Consider the following 17,798-nt stretch of genomic DNA (forward strand, 5'->3'; position numbering starts at 1 on the left):
GTTGAGCCATTTTCAACCCATAAAATGCAATTTTTAATAAATATGTCAAGAAATGTCAATATAATTGAAATTATAATTATATATTAGGGTCCGCTTCCGGTGTGGGAAGATGGCTGCGTGAATTCGCGTTTGCAGCGGCTTCACTCAGTACCGTCCATGCAGTATCTTTGTTCGCGTCTAAGTTTTGTCCTCGTTTGATGGCTGGGAGAGCTGGCGCTGGATCGGCTGGGAGAGCAGGGCAGGCTAAGCTAACTGCTAGCCCATGCAGATCGGCAGTTCCGATAACACCGAGGGCGGTCTGGCGACGGCCTCACCTGGCGTTGACTGCAGTGTTTAGATGTCGTCGTGAGGAGTGCGGGGAGGAGCGTCGAGGGTGTCTGGCTGGGAGAGCTGGCGCTGGATTGGCTGGGAGAGCTCGGTCTACCTCGTCTGGTGGGCCCGGGGACCACGGCCTCTGCCTGAAGCTGCGCCCGAGGTGGAAACGCCGAGGGCGGTCTGACAGGATGTGGCAGTGGGGCAGGCTAAGCTAACTGGTAGCCCATGCAGACCGGCAGTTCCGACAGTCATCCTGGCTGGCGTTCATTACCTTGGACAATGATTTTTTGTTTGTTTGTTTAGTTTTGATATACATATGTGTTAGTGTTGAAATGATCATGCAGATATGTGGGTTTATGAAGCTTTACTTTTAACTCTTGGACATAGTACAGAACATGCCTTGTAGGTTGGTGCAATCACACTGTTGCCACCTACAGGCCAACTCTCATAACATCTCCCTTCACATAACAAATGAAAGTGATTCTCTCAGAGATACAAAACTTAAACAGTGAGTTCTTGCAGTGGCTACTGAATAAACAATTAACTGTAACTCAGATGATAAACATTACCTTATCAAACTTTTAGTCCTTGCAGTGGCTACTCAATAAACAATGAACAGTAAATCAGATGATAAACATTACATTCTCATGCCTCTTTCCCTTTTTTTTTATAAGTCCATGTTCAAGTCACGTAGTCTTTGGTGTACCTCTCTGGAGGCCTGATGTTTTTCATGGCCGTGGTTTGACGGAGACCTTGAGGCTCAGGGTCTTCAGCCTGGACTGTGTTTTCAGCCAGCACTGGTGCGTGACCCTCTGGATCATCAGCCACTACAGCTCCACCCCAACTCCCCCAGTCATCATCCTCTTCAGGGTTTCCAGGCGGTGAAGGTCTGAGTGTTTTGTCTACTGGGCGAAACACTCAGCACCTCATATGATCTGTCAGTCTTCTGGTCAGTGCAGATTCCAAGGGACCATGCACTGTTGGGCACGTTGGGTTGTAGGAAGACTCGGACTGTCTCCCCTTGAATGATCACTGGCATGTCATGGGCATGTACATCATAGTGGTGCTTGGAAATAAGCCCCTTTCTGTGCTTCTTCCTCACCACATTTTTCACTACCCGAGGTTGAAGCAGAAGATCTTTGGAGGGCAGGTGTGTGCGCGCACGTCTGGACATGAGCCGCTGAGCTGGGGAGCTGTCAAGTCCCTCCGTTGGAGTGTTTCTCCATGCTAACACTGCCTTCCATGGGTCCTCTCCTGCCAGCGCCGCCTTTTTCAGTATTGTTTTAGCTATTTTGACAGCTGACTCACCTTGTCATTGCTTTGAATGTGGTATGGTGATGATGTTACATGTTGGAAGTCTCAGTCATTTGAGAAGGTCTGAAAGTTAAGTCCAGAGAAGGGGGGGCTGTTGTCTGAGATGACAGTGTGAGGGATGCCATGTCGGCTGAAGTGCTGTTTGCATCGATCGCTGACGGTAGATGCTGTGGTGCCCTCAAATTCATCCAGCTCCCAGTAGTCCGAGTAGTAGTCAACCGTTATGAGATAGTGTGATTGATTCACAGTGAACAGGTCCATGCCTACCTTAGACCATGGGAGTTTGGGGAGATGATTGGGATTGAGTGATTCCTTCTGCTGTCACCCCTGAAGGGTGTTGCACGTGCTACATCTGCTCACATACTTCTTCACCTCCTCCGTTGTTCCTGGCCAGAATACTGTGTCCCGTGCCTTCATGAGACTGCCTTCAATGCCGGAGTGCCCTGAGTGAATCTTTGACAGGAAGTCATCACGTAGTAGCTCTGGGATGAACACTCTGTCACCTTTGAATATCAGTCCATTGTCAGTGGCTAGCTCCTCCTTGAATGTCGCATGCGGCTCGTGAGACTTTTTTTGCACCTCCTATAGATCCACTGATAACAATAAGAACATAGCTATAACTTACTTCTATAGGTTCCGTTTGTGTCCTGTTTTAGCACATTGAAATGAATTATCCAGCAGATGGCAGCATGCTGAAGATACTTCAAAGAACGTAGGCTAAGTAACAGCGTGGGATCATGGGTAGACGTATAGCCTATGTGTGTAGCTTTGTATTTGCGAAACATTTTTTTCATGTTGATAATGCTTATGTATAATTGCATACGTACATGCATACATAAGATGGGTTCCACTCCCAGCCTTACAAACTCACAAACAAGTATTATATATTTTAATAATGCAATGTAACTATTAATTGAGAATAAAAAGAGATGTAAGGATGGAAAGCATGGTACTATATATTTTTTTAAACATACACAAAGATGGAAAATATCTTGAGAGTGATGATAAAAAAAAACATACACCCGAGTTATATCTGCAATGTCTGTGGCTCTTTGAGGAATGGTCTTACTCATAAGTGGCTCTCCTAAGAAAATTAGTGAGTACCACCGGCTGGTGTTTGCATTTGCGTGTGTGTCGTATTTGTTTGAGCCGTTATGGAGAGAAAATCCGCTACATGCAGCAGTTTGCCCGGTTTGTATTATACCTGCAGCTGATAGCGTTGGAGCCGTAGTAGCATTCTCTGTAGCCTCTTGGGGGCCGCGAGGAGGGACTTTTTGAAGATCACCTCCAGTGGCTTGTGGTCGCTGTGCACTGTAATGCTCCCTCTGCCATGGATGTATTGATCAAACTTGTCACATGCAAAGACAATGGCTAGGCATTCCTTCTCGATTTGAGCATACCACTGTTCAGTAGGAGTTAGAGTTCTGGAGGCAAATGCAACAGGTTGTCCATTTTGCATGAGAGCCGCACCGAGGCCTGTTTCACTGGCATCACATTGAAGTGTCACCTCCTCCTTCATGTTGTAGTACTTGAGCACTGGGTGATGCGTGACCAGATCCTTCACAGTGTTGAGGGCTGTTTCGTGTTGCGGTAGCCACACCCATTGGATGTCCTTGTCCGTCAGCCGCCTGAGTGGTTCGCACACATCAGATAGGTGGGGAAGGAATTTTGCTAAGTAATTCACGAACTGCAGAAGTCTCTGTAGCGCTTTGACATCAGTAGGCGTCTGCATGTTTTGCACCGCCGTTATCTTCTCTGGGTCCGGGAGCAGGCTCTCTGTGGTAAGAAGATGACCCATGTATGGCACGCTGGATTGCTTCAGCTTGAGTTTCTTCTTGTTTAACTTCAGGTTGACCTCTCTCACCCTTTGCAATAGGGCTGCAAGGTTTTTGTCATGGTCTGCCAATGCCATCCCCTGTGTGTCTCCACAGCCATAGAGAAGAATGTCATCTGCTATGACACTAACACCAGTCAGTCCCTGTAGTGCGTCATGCTGTCTGCGTTGGTATTCTTCAGCTGCTGGCTTGATCCCAAATGGCATTCTTAACCACCTGTATCTTCCAAGGGGTGTCCAAAATGTGGAGAGATGGCTGCTTTCTTCATATAGTTTCACCTGCCAGTATCCGTCCTTCGCATCTAGCACTGAGACCTTGGCATTCGCTATGTCTGGCAGTATCTCCTCTATGGTGGGCATCTGATAGTGAGACCTCAGCAGAGCCTTGTTGAGCGCGCTCGGGTCGATGCAGGTGCGCAGTTTCCCTGGCTTCTCGATAACGACCATGTTGCTGATCCATTGTGTGGGCTCAGTGACTTTAGCAATGATTCCTTGCTTCTCCATCGACAGTATTGCTTCTGTGACTTTTTTCTTAAGCGGGATAGGAACCCGCTGTGGTAGTTGTTGCACTGGCCGTATGTCAGTGTCGACATTCAGATGTAGCTCACCAGGTAGGCAGCCAAGCCCCTCAATCACATCTTCATATTTGGACAGTGTCTCCTCTGTTGTGAGTGCTGTGTGCACTTCAGTAGGCGTTTGTGAAGTGTCCACATGATGAACGACATGTCTCTGATTTACCTTGAGCAAGTTCAGCTTCTGGCACGTGTCGGCTGATAGCAAAGGGATCTGAGATGATTCTATGACCTGGAACTTGAGCTTGTGTGTCTGTCCATCATGTTCCACTTTGAGTTTGATTTCTCCTGTTGGTTTTATCAGTGATCCATCATATAGCTTGAGAGTGGCTTTGCTGGGATGGAGAGCTGGGTTGCCGTCCTGTGTTATGCGTTGTACGTCTCGGTAGCTCAGTACATTGACAGTTGAGCCTATGTCCAATTGACATTTCACTGTGTGACTGGGGTCATATGTCACTTTTCCACGAATTGGCGGGGTTAGCTTCAGATTGACAAACAGCTTATGGGCCTTGTCTTGTACAGAGTTTACATGTGAGATGTATCACATTTCATCTGTTAATTCATCATCTGGCTCACTGTCCCCCTGCATTTGATTAACATGAGGTTTGTGATTTGCTTGTTTGCATACTTTGGTAAAATGGTTCTTCTTACCACAGGCTTTGCATATGGCTCCGTATGCTGGTCATTTCAGTCTCATGTGTGGACCCACAGTAGTGGCATGTGCCTTCTGGCTTCCTTTCTTTGATTGCAGCGCCCGTGGATTCTGTAGGCTTGTGACGGCGAGCAGGGCTTTGCCCCTCTGAACGTCTTTCGCGTGATGCATAGTTCACGGTCTCCTGCTCCCCTCCGCTCATTCTCTTGTTTTGAATCTGTGCTTGTTCGCGTGCCCTGCAAGTATCTGCGGCTTTCGCTAGCGTGAGGTCGGATTCCCTCAGCATGCGCGTGCGAGCGCCGACATCTTTTGTCTCGATGATAAGCCTGTCACGGGTCATTTCCTCATTCAAAGCGCCAAAATCACAGGTGTGCGCTAACTTCCTAAACTTTGCAACATATTTGCCTACTGACTCACACTGGCTCTGTTGAGTGGTATGGAATATATAGCGCTCATAAATCACATTCCTGGATGGTTCGAAGTGCTTTTCAAGTGCATCTAGAATCTTATCAGGTTTGCGTCTGTCTACATCTGTCATGTGAAGGTGCAGTTGCAGCATATGGCATTCCTTACCCATCACGGTTAGCAGAGTAGCCACGCGGATTTTGTCATCCTTTTCATTCAGTCCAGTTGCAATCTTGTAGTTTCCCCATTGTGCTCTACAGAATGTCCAGTTGTTGAATACGTCTCCTTTCATGTCCATCCATTCTGGCACTGGAATCGCCGGGAAATTAGCTTTTGCTTCTGCTATTGTAGCTAGCGCGGTCCTTCTCAGCAACAACGTTAGCCGGCTAGCTGTCTCAATATGGAAGTTTTCCGCCCTCAAATTTATTATTTTCTTCTTCTGTTGGTTGCCGCTGAGTCCAGTTCTGACACAATATTGAAATGATCATGCAGGTATGTGGTTTTATGAAGCTTTACTTATAACCCTGGGACATGGTACAGCTGCCTTGTACGTTGGTGCAATCATTCTACTTCTCCTGTCTAGTAGAGCACAGATGCGTAATATTAGCACACTGTTGCCACCTACAGGCCAACTCTCATAACAGTTAGTTTGGACGTGTGTTCTTGTAGTTTTTGGATGTGTTTTTGTCTTTGTATTGTACTGCTTTGGCTGGGGGAAACGGCTTTTCGTTTCGTTTCATATACGCAAGTGCATGAAGTGAAATGACAAATAAAGTGTTCCTCATTTTCCTGATCCAAACTGCTTATCCTTACCACCCTGGGGGATGCTGGAGCCTATCCTAGTGTTATACATACATATATGAGTGTGTGTATATATATATATATATATATATATATATATATATATATATATATATATATATATCTCACTATAAATAACACACACACACACACATATATATATATATCCAGTGAGTCAAGTAAATTCTTTATGAGACAGCACAAAGCCTGTTTCATGCCATAAGCAATCATCAGCTGTTAGTAAAGCTACATGGGAAAGAACATACAATTTATTGCCTCGTCATGCACATCATGTGCACAACGTACAATGGGGAAAGGAGAGGTGCCTACATTCAAAAAAATCAAAAACACGTGATTGGGGAGGGGGTATTTGTCTATTGGCATGATTTATTTATGTAAACTACTAATAAGACACGTTAGTCCCTAGCTAACGGGTCCCCAGCTGACCCTTTAGCCAAGCGGTTAGTGATGTCGCCTTGTGGTGCAGTATACCCATATCGAATCCCGCACCGGGCAAGAAAATAACCGGTTACATTGGTGGCAGCGGTGGGATCCGGAAGTGTGCAGATCCTCAGAAGTCTCTTCGGAGCGCGGCGCGGGAATAACAAAGCGCGAGGGCGCGCTTCCGGGGAGGGTGACGACTGTAAACTACTAATAAGACACGTTAGTCCCTAGCTAACGGGTCTGACCCTTTAGCCGAGCGGTTAGTGATGTTGCCTTGTGGTGCAGTTCACCCCGTACGAATCCCGCACCGGGCAAGAAATTAACCGGTTACATTTATAATTACAAAATAGGTGATATATTATTGAATAACAGGAATGAATTTGCCCAGCTGTTGCAGACAGCTGTTGCAGACATAGATATAAGCACCTATTTTGTAATTATAAATAAATCATGCCAATAGGCAAATTCCAACCCGGACCGTTAGCGACCACGTGTTATTGAATTTTTGAATGTAGGCACCTCCCCTTTCCCATTGGACGTTGTGAACGTGATGTGCATGACGAGGCAGTAAATGGTATGTCCTTTCCCGTGTGGCTTTATTGTTAGCTGATGATTGCTTATGGCATGAAACAGGCTTGTACTGTCTCATAAAGAATTTACTTGACTCACTGGATTATTTTGCTACTTATTTGTTGAGCACTTTCGCTACCATTGAGTGCTTATTTTATATATATAGCGTTTTTCTGAAACCGTCAATGGTGTTGTTATAAGTGCTCAACTAATGAGGAGTGGAATATAAACACAGATACAGGAAAAAAAGTTTTAATGCATTGCAGTGTGCTCAACATGGTAAGGAGCAGAGATAGCGTGCAATGTATTAAAACTTTTTTCCTGTATCTGTGTTGATATATAATAATAATAACAATAATAATAATAATAATAACAATGATAATAAATCAATCTTATATAGCGCTTTTCTAATACTCAAAGTCGCTTACAATAAACGGGGTGAAACAAGACGACTGATAAACATAACACAGACATACAGGGGTGGATGGGAAGGGGGGCTATGAGAGGGAGAAGCGGCAACCACACACGATGCCAGCAGTACTCCCCGACTTGGACAGATACAAAAGGGCAAGAAAAACAAACATCATAAATCACATAAATCACAGATGAAGTCTGAAGAGGTGAGTCCCGACCAATGACCTGAATGTAGGCAGCCCGCAGCAGTGTTGAGGAGGGAGTTGAGGGAGCAGGCAGGTCCAGCGCTCAGTCCCCTGCCTGCCCCAGACCAGGGGTGGCTGAGCGGGATTGGAAGAGTGGGAAGGATCCTGAGTCTCTGATGATTTGGGGAAGTGAGTTCCAGAGCCTGGGAGCTGCTCTGGAGAAGGATCGGTCACCAAAGCCGTGGAGGTTTGACCTGGGGGTAGAGAGAAGGGAGGCTGAGGTGGATCTGAGGGACCGAGGGGGTTGGTAGGGGGAGAGGAGATCGGTGAGGTATGGGGGAGCCAGTTTTTTAAGGGCTTTATAAGTAAGAACCAGGATTTTGTAATTGATCCGGTGGGAGATGGGTAGCCAGTGGAGGTCTTTTAGGACTGGGGCGATGTGGTGCCAGGATTTGGTGAAAGTTAAAAGTCGGGAGGATGCGTTCTGGACCAATTGGAGTCTCTTGATAGAGCTAGCACTGATGCCATAGAGGAGTGAGTTGCAGTAATCAAGGCGGGAGGAGATAATGGCATGGATCAGTATCTCAGCAGCAGGGCTTGTGAGAGATGATCTTATTTTTGCAATGTTGCGAAGGTGGTAGAAGGTGCATTTGAACATTTGGCAGATATGTGGCTAAAGGGAGAGGGTGGGATCAAGGATCACACCAAGGCTGCGTGCCTGGGAGGAAGGGGAGACAGTAGTGCTACCGATGGTGAGTGCAAGGTTTTTAATTTGGCTGAGCGTGGACTTGGGGCGAATGAGGAGGAGATCAGTTTTGTCACTGTTGAGTTTGAGAAGGTTTTGCTGCATCCAGACATTCATTACAGACAGACAAGAGTTGATGTGAGAGAGGGGTGGATTGTGAGGGGATTTGGTGCTGAGGTTTATCTGGGTGTCATCAGTATAACAGGGGAAGTCCAAGTTGAAATGGCGGAGAATCTGACCAAGAGGGAGGATGTAGATGATGAAAAGGAGTAGGCCGAATACAGAACCTTGGGGAACACCTTGTGTGACTGTGGATGGAACAGAGGAGTGGTTGGGAAGTGAGATGAAGTGTGACCTGTTGGAGAGGTAGGACTGGAGCCAGCTGAGTACGATGCCTTCAATACCGACATCTTTCAATCTGTGAGCAGGATGTTGTGGCTCACAGTATCGAAGGTTGCACTCAGGTCGAGGAGGATGAGGATGTTAAGGGCTCCAGTATCAGCAGAGGTGAGGAGGTCATTAAGTACTTTAAGGAGTGCAGTTTCAGTGCTGTGAAGTGGGCGAAAACCGGACTGGAGGGGTTTGAGTAGGTTGTTGGAGTGTAGGTAGGTTTGGAGTTGTGTGGCGACAATGCGTTCCAGGGTTTTAGAGAGGAAGGGGAGAGTGGAAATTGGCCGGTAGTGGTTGAGGTAGGATGGATCAAGACCGGGTTTCTTGAGAATTGGGTGACAGCTGAAGTTTTGTAGGCCGAGGGGACAATTCCATGGGACAGTGAGGAATTGAAAAGGTTGGTGAGGTACGGGCATAGGGCAGGGAGGCATTTCTTCAGTAGGGGGGTGGGGAGGGGATCAAGGGAGCAGGTTGTGGATTTTGATGAGCTGATGAGTTCAGAGATAGTGGTAGGGGCAACTGAAACAAACCGGGAGAGGTGGCGATCAGGGGGAGGGGTTAGGGAGGTCAAGAGGAATGGGGAGAAGAGGGGCCGGAGTAGGTGCTGCCGAGTCAGATGCAGGGGACCGTGATTTTTTTGATAACGGCGATTTTGTCTGCAAGAAAATTGGAGAAATTAGTTGCATTGTTAAGCAGTAGAGTTGGAGAGGGCATCGGCATGGGGCTTGAGGAGGTTGTTTACAGTGGAGAAGAGGGTGCCAGGGTTACGGTTGGAATCATTGATGATGATGGAAAAATAAGCAGACTTGGCGGCGGTGAGGGCATCTTTGTAGGCAGAGAGGTGGGGGTTGTGGGCTTCTTCATGTACAGTGAGAGATGTTTTCTTGACGAGTCGTTCCAGTCTGTTTCATTGTGCGGAGCTCAGGTGTGGACCAGGGTGCAGAGGTATTGAAAGGGACTGTTTTTGTTTTGAGAAGGGCCAGTGTGTTGAGGAAGGTAAACAGAGTGGCGTTGAGGTGATCGGTGAGATCATCAGGTGAGGTGGAGGCTGGTTCCAGAGGGAGAGCAGAGGAGAGCAGATCAGAGTTGGAGGGGGTCAATAGATTTAGTATTGCGGAATGTTATTTCTCTGAGGAGGTGTGGCCGAGGAGTTGGGGATGGAACAGTGAACTGGATGAGATTATGGTCTGATAGAGGAAATGGGGATGAATGGATGTGGTGTACCGGTAGATTGACAGAGCAGACCAGGTCAAGGATATGGCCTTTGACATGGGTGGAGAAAGTGACGTGCTGGGTGAGGTTGAAATTGTCCAATAGAGTGATGAATTCTGATGCAAACTTACAGGTGGGTAAATCAACGTGGATGTTAAAATCACCAAGCAGTAGTAAGTGTGAGGAGAGAGATGAGGCTATTGTGAGGAGTTCAGAGAGGTCAGACAGGAAAGATGGATTTGGTGTGGGTGGCCGGTAGATGAGAATGACAGCCACTGAGTAGGTTTTAAAGGCGAGGCATTCAAATGATGAGACGATGGGGAGTGAGAGCTCAGTGGTCCTGAAATTCCGATTGAATAAAACAGCAAGACCACCTCCACGACGGGAGGGACGGAGTCTGCAAATGTAGCCAAAATCGGGGGGGGGGGGTGCTTCGTTGAGGGAGAAAAAGTCGCCAGGTTGTTGCCAGGTTTCAGTGAGCAGGAGAAAGTCAAGTGAATTATCAGTGATTGTTTCATGTAGGATAAGGGCTTTGCTTTTTAGTGATCGGGTGTTAAGGAGGGCAAGGTTGATGGAATGAGAGGGCAACGTAGTGGGGGCATGCTGGAGAGGTCTGAGGTTGTCCAGGTTAGCAGTGCGGGGAGGTGTAGTGGGGGGGCGGCGGGAACATAGGGTTTGGATGTGGGATATCGTATCCGGGTTAGTGGAAGGATGTCGATGACGGGAATGTCTGGGGCCGCGATGAAGATAACGGCGGCAGCGGAGGACGCCAGCAGCGTGCAACAGAGGATAGCCGGTAGTTTTTGTTGAGGGACGGGAGTTCATCAGGAGAGTAGCGTAAGGGAGGAAGAGGGGAACTAATCAGGGGAGAAAATAAAAAAGGGAAACCAGGGTATTCTATGTAGTCGTAATAAGGGGGGGGGGGTAACGTAAGTAAAAACAGAAGAGGGCGGAGTGTTGGTTCCATGAGACGGGTGGTTTAATAACGCTGGAAACGTAAGAGGGATAGCGCAGAACACGGATGGGATGGGGCTGGCTACTCACGATATGAAGGGGAGCGCCGCCAGGGATGGTCCCCAAAGAGGGATAGTGTCCACTGCCGAGGGGAAATAAACTAAATAATCCAGCGGGGATTGGGGGACGGAGCCAGATCCGTAAACTAGCGTGCAGAGCCAGGAGGTCAGAGCTCACGTAAAGCTAACGTTAGCCGAATTTAAAATAATTTAAATCAACTTAAAATAATAATAGTAATAGTAATTATATATATATATATATATATATATATGACTGTCTGTAAAACTGGATAAATATCTATATTGGTGTATGACGTAAAGTATCAGCTTGCATGTCAACATAGGCCATGTGGTTTTGACTAATACATAACTGCAGCAGTGTGCTGTCAGTATTAGTTAATGGGTACCGTCTGTCTGTGAATGTTCTCATTCATCCAGGTCATGGTTATCCAAAGGAGGTGAATCAAGTGCAACTGGACTTGGTATATATCCGTCAAGACGTTTCGCCTCTCATCCAAGAGGCTTCCCGCCGCGCCGCGCCCGTCGCCATCGGAGCTATTGGTTTGCATTTGTTTAGCAGCGACGGTGGTTGGGGGTGTTAGTTTCGACTTCATTATTCAGTGGTCATGAGAGTCGTTGGAGCCGTTAGTGACCGACTGTTGTTCTTGGAGGCTAGGCTTCTTGAGTCTCCTGGGTAGAGATGAAAGGACGGCTTGTAAGTGGGAGATAGGTGGTGAACAACGGCCGGTCACTAACGGCTCCAACGACTCTCATGACCACTGAATAATGAAGTCGAAACTAACACCCCCAACGACCGTCGATGCTAAACAAATGCATATCAATAGCTCCGATGGCGACGGGCGCGGCTGGACATCGGAGCACATGAGAGCCACTCATATCTATGGCTCTGTTAGCGTTGGTAAACATCGGATCACAAAGAGCCACGCATATCAATAGCTCTGACAACGACTCCTAGAGGGTAAATGCTGAGTCTCATCACCAGCCAGTCAGACTAGCTTGGTCTAGTCAGAAAGGCACGAACTGAGGAAGCCTCTTGGATGAGAGGCGAAACGTCTTCACGGATATATACCAAGTCCAGCTGCACTTGATTCAACTCCTTTGGATAGGTACCGTCTCTTTAAGAGTCTTCTGTTCACTGATGACGTCACCAGCACCCCATGACAATACAGGAAGTGCAGTAGTCATCAGAAAACCTGATAAAGCCTTGAGACGTTTTGTTCACGATATCGCTATTATCTACATACATTTCATGCTTTTGGATGCACTGTCGGTTTGTTAATATTCTTAACATAAGTCTAAGTCTAAGTAGTAAGACGACGGCTTCCTAACCGGCTGAGGTACAGCAGAGCAGGTCAGTGTCATCACAACAGAACGGTGAAACAGGCTTACAACAGAACCAGCTTAACAATCAGGCTTCCACGACATTATGGAAGAACAGAAGTCACGATCCCCAAACAGCTATATTACCTGGTCTGGCGGGTCAGTAACATCTAAACGCTGTCGCGGCTCTTCTCCTAGCTCAGCGGCTGCAATAGACTTTGCAGAGACTGAAGAGGCCAAAGCTAAAGTAAAATATGCAAAAAAGGAAATGCAGATTAAAATGCAAAAATCACACTTGGATGCAGAGAAAGTATGCTTACAAGCAAAATTTGATGTCCTAAATGCTGAAAAAACAGCAGCAGCAGTTGCAAAGGCTGAAGCATTGGTGGCAATCCTTGTGTGCAACAAAGAATTGGACTTTGAGTTGAAAAGTGATGTAGGATTCAGTACTCATGATTCTGCTCAGCGAACCATTGACTATGTTCAAGAGCAGACCAGACTATGGACTGACACTCAGGCAGACCCAATAATAACATCAGAAGAGCCAAGGCCACCACCAGTGCCATCCCAGATGTATGGCCTAAACACAGACAGTAGCTTTCCCCATAGCAGGACATCAGCAAGGGCCATGTTGAAACATATTTCCCTAGTGGACACGCAATCAGCATGGAGAGACAAGTTACCTACTCTGATGGAAATGCTACCATGCCATCACAAACCACAGAGCATTCAGGCTTTAGAGAGCAGAAGCACAAAGCTTATTTCGACCATGTCAGGCCACCTGAGTATCGTAGTTACTTACTTAGATACTCTCCACCATGGTGTGGCGCAGCTACCAGCCCTAACCCCAGTGCCACAATCTCAGACTTACCCACAGGTCAAGCCACACCCACCTTCACCAAACACACATGCCCAGTTTCATGTTAGCACCCCACAGGCTCACTATGGAGACAATCAGAATATGTCTGATCTTGTTAGGTTCATGGCACATAGAGAAGTTATTGCTACAGGCCTAACGCAGTTTGATGATTGCCCAGAAAATTATAAGGCCTGGAAAGCATCCTTCTTGAACACCACAATAGGCCTTCACCTCTCAGTCAAAGAAGAGATGGGTCTCCTAGTTAAGTGGTTAGGTGCAGAGTCAAGAGAACAAGCAAACGGGATAAGAGCCATACATGTCTATAATCCAGAAAAGGGACTTCAGATGATTTGGCAGCGACTTGATGAATGCTTTGGGGCACCTGAGGTCATTGAGAGTGCATTACTCAAAAGAGTTGGCAGCTTCCCAAAGATTTCAAACAAAGACTGGAAGAAACCGAGAATTGGGAGACCTGTTGGTGGAGCGTCAAGCAGCAAAACCAGAGGGAGTGCTTTCTGGTCTTGCCTGTTTAGATACAGCAGCATAGTTCAAAGAATTCCCTGTAATCTACAAGAGAGATGGATGATGCTAGGCTACATGTTCAAAAAGCAGCATGGGGTCTCCTTTCCTCCATTTTCTGTCCTTGTTGATTTCATATCAGATCAAGCAAAGATGCGCAATGACCCTAGTTTCTTTCTCCCTCTCCATGCAGACCACACAAAATCAGAACACCTTAGAAACTCGAACAGAACATCTGTCTTAGTCCACAGGACAGACATCTCTCTGAATAAAACAGCAGACGAAAACATGCAAAGGGCTAACATTGATCTAGCAAAGCTGTTTCCAATTCATAAGAAGCCACACCCTTTACACAAATGCAGAGGGTTCAGGGAAAAGTCTCTGGAAGACAGGAAAGCCTTTCTAAAGCAGAATGGCATTCGCTTTAAATGCATAGCATCAACCACACACCTAGCAAGGAATTGTGAAAGGTCTTTAAAGTGTAATGAGTGCAGCAGTGAGCGGCATCACTCTGCTCTACACCCAGGGCTTGCACCCGAGTTTGTAAACGCCCTCACCCCTACTGAAGTTCATGGCCGGGAGAGGAGTGATATTTCCAAAGATGTGTCAGCCAATTGCACTGAAGTCTGTGGAGGTAATCTGAGTGGTAAAACCTGCTCAAAGATCTGCCTCGTCAAAGTGTTTCCGAATGGTCAGCAGGATAAGGCAATCAAAGTGTATGCTGTCATTGATGACCAGAGTAATTGTTCCTTGATGAGACCAGAATTCTTTGATGTTTTCAAGTTGGACAGCCACAGTTCTCCTTACCATCTAAATACCTGCGCAGGTGTGGCAGAGGCAAGTGGGAGACGAGCGCATGGCTTTCAAGTAAGTTCCATAGATGGACAATGTCGCTCTTTCTCTTCTGACCTTAATAGAGTGTAACAACATTCCAAATAACCAGTTGGAGATCCCTACACCACAAGCTGCTCTTCATCACCCACACTTACAGCCCATACCAGGCCAGATCCCAGAGCTCGACCATGATGCTCCAATCATGCTACTTGGCAGAGATATCATCAGAATACATAAGGCGAGAGGACAGATAAATGGACCACATGACACGCCATATGACCAAAAACTAGACCTTGGGTGGGTCCTAGTCGGTAACGTTTGTTACCGATGACGTCACCAGCACCATATGACAATACAGGAAGTGCAGTAGTCAACAGAAAACCTGATAAAGCCTCGAGACGTTTTGTTCACGATATCGCTATTATCTACATACATTTCATGCTTTTGGATGCACTGTCGGTATGTTGATATTCTTAACATAAGTCTAAGTCACATTTATTAGTCATATTAGTTTGGCTTGATGTAAATATTTTGTATTTTATTGTATGAGTTCATATTACATGTTCCGTTTTTAGCGAATGCTAACGCTATCAAATTAACTGGATGTGATAAATCGTTGTCGTCAGTTTAGCCAAAATACTCACCTTAGTTGGTCAATAATAAGGCGTATGCTAGAAATTGCATAGCAGTAACAGACTTGAAACTCATATATAATTTCATAGTAATTTTTATTGATGTATTGAACTTTGTATGTTTGTTGTGTTGTGTCTCTTGCAGTTTTACCCTACTTCCAGTCAACCATTACACGAAGTGGAACTAAGCACCCTCTTCAGCGTGGTGATTGGAGGAGGAGTTGTCTATCTGCCACCTTATGCAGGGCGTATAGGGGTGGCAGAATAAGCAGACTGCTGTAACTCTCCAGTCCAGCTGAATAGTTTTTATTGTTTGCCTTTGAAACAAAACCATGGCTGTCCTGCGTTTTGATTCTATTCAAGCTCCAATTCTGAGGTCTCCAAAGAATATCATCAAAATAAATAAAGATAAAAATCAGTCAATAAAAATATAGGCTCTTGTGTAGGGTTTTCAAGGGCACATTTAATACATTCAGTGTTGAGTTTACACAAAGGGTTTCTGCAGCACCACAGAAGTTCGTTTTTTAAAAAAAAAACAAAACAGTAACATCAGCTGTCAAAGCACCATAATGTGCATCACTATTATTCTGCCCCCCCCCAAAAAAAAACAAAAACAAAAAACAAACCCACAACCACAAAGTTTGAGTTGTGTATTAAACCTCTCGGCTTAAGGGTTGTAGGTGACAACTGCACTTGGATGGTTTGATTTGACGTCTACTCCCCCTGCAGAATATCAAGGGAAACTCCCTATTATAATGTAAGTTATAGAGGCTTGTAATAAAAAATAAACACGCTTATTTATCGCACCAGCCAGCAGTAAAGTCTGTATTTTTGAGGTTTAATTTGATTAGTAAACATGACTCTAATATAAAGTTAATACTTGAGAAACATTGCTGACAACATTGATTTATGCAGACAGATGTGTCCACTAATATTGTTCAATTAAAATTAATTAACATTGTTAGTTTAGAAAGTCAATATTGTAGCGAATTCGGGGGGCAGCCCAGCCGGACCGTCACACGAACTCGGATTTCCCGCACCGAGGGCGACAACGTTAACCAGTCGACTAAAGGGTTCGACCCGTGTCTACTTATTCGTGTACATTACACTACCCCCTCCTTTGAGAAACGCTTCTGATTACCTCACGGTCCTTCACGACCTCATCATCCCACTTCTGACACCAATGTAGCGAATTCGGGGGGCAACCACAGGAACAACCGCAGCCGGGACACGAACCCGTAGCTCCTGCACCGCGGGAGACATCGCTAACCGCTCGACTAGGGTCTGGTCGACTGGTTAATGTTATCGGCTGTGGTTCAGGACACACGGGTTCGCGTCCCGGCTGCGGCGGCTCTCGTACTGCCCCCCGAGTTCGCTGCGTTGGTATCAGAAGTAGGATACAAGCGAACGCGCTACCCGAAGGAGGGGGGTAGTGTAACGTGCATGGATAAGTAACGGGTCGGACGCTTTAGTCGAGGAGGTACGGGTTCGCTTCCCGGCTGCGGCAGTTCCTGTGGTTGCCCCCCCCCCCAATTTGCTACAACATGTTCATGATGATTACTCTTAGAAACGGTTTAAAAAAATCATATTGGAAGAACAACGTATGTTTTTAACAAATGATTGGTTGGCCAGCTCCTGTTCATTCATGAGCAACGATCAGCGTTTCATCATCTTTAGAATGAAAGCACGTGACAGCTTGACGTGGAATTTGTATTTGTGTGCTTTGAAGGGTTTCTTTATCTTGGCAATCTTCCTACACACTGAATCAGGGTATTCAGAGAACAACTTTTATTCTCCATTCAGTTGTCAAACCTTTCAAGACGAATATGAACATAGTACTTAATAAGATGTATATGAACATAGTACTTAATAAGATGTATATGAACATAGTACTTTAGAAGATGTATATGAACAAAGTACATTACAAGATGTGTATGAACATAGTACTTTATAAGATGTATACAAACATATTACTTTATAAGATGTCCATGAACATACTACTTTACAAGATGTATATGAACATAGCACTTTATAAGATGTATATGAACATAGTACTTTATAAGATGTATATGAACATAGTAGACGCCACGTGGTCAGATACCTTCCACAGCTCTAACTGTTCACATCAGCTGATCTACATTCCAAGAAGCCAACTTGGAATGTAGATCAGTACAAAAAAGTAATATTACATTAGGGCGTCCGGGTAGTGTGGCAGTCTATTACGTGCCTATCAATGCGGGGATCACCGGTTCGAATCCCTGTGTTACCTGCGGCTTGGTTGGGCGTCCCTACAGACACAATTGACCGTGTCTGCGAGTGGGAAGCCGGATGTGGGTGTGTGTCCTGGTCACTGCACTAGCGCCTCCTCTGGTCGGTCGGGGAGGCTGTTCGGGAAAGGGGGAACTGTGGGGAATAGCGTCATCCTCCCACGCGCTACGTCCCCCTGGTGAAACTCCTCACTGTCAGGTGAAAAGAAGCGGCTGGCAACTCCACATGTATCGGAGGAGGCATGTGGTAGTCTGCAGCCCTCCCCGGATCAGCAGAGGGGGTGGAGCAGCGACCGGGACGGCTCGGAAGAGTGGGGTAATTGGCCAAGTACAATTGGGGAGAAGAAGGGGGAAAATTAAAAAAAAAATAGTATTATTTTGTTTTATCTTTAAAGATTTCAAACTGAATCGTCTCATGGACAGGAAGTGCATCTCCACAGGAACGAGGACGAGTTGTAGGTCTGAATCATAACTTCATTA

The sequence above is a fragment of the Lampris incognitus genome, chromosome 8 (assembly GCF_029633865.1).
Source record: "Lampris incognitus isolate fLamInc1 chromosome 8, fLamInc1.hap2, whole genome shotgun sequence".
NCBI classification, from domain to species: domain Eukaryota; kingdom Metazoa; phylum Chordata; class Actinopteri; order Lampriformes; family Lampridae; genus Lampris; species Lampris incognitus.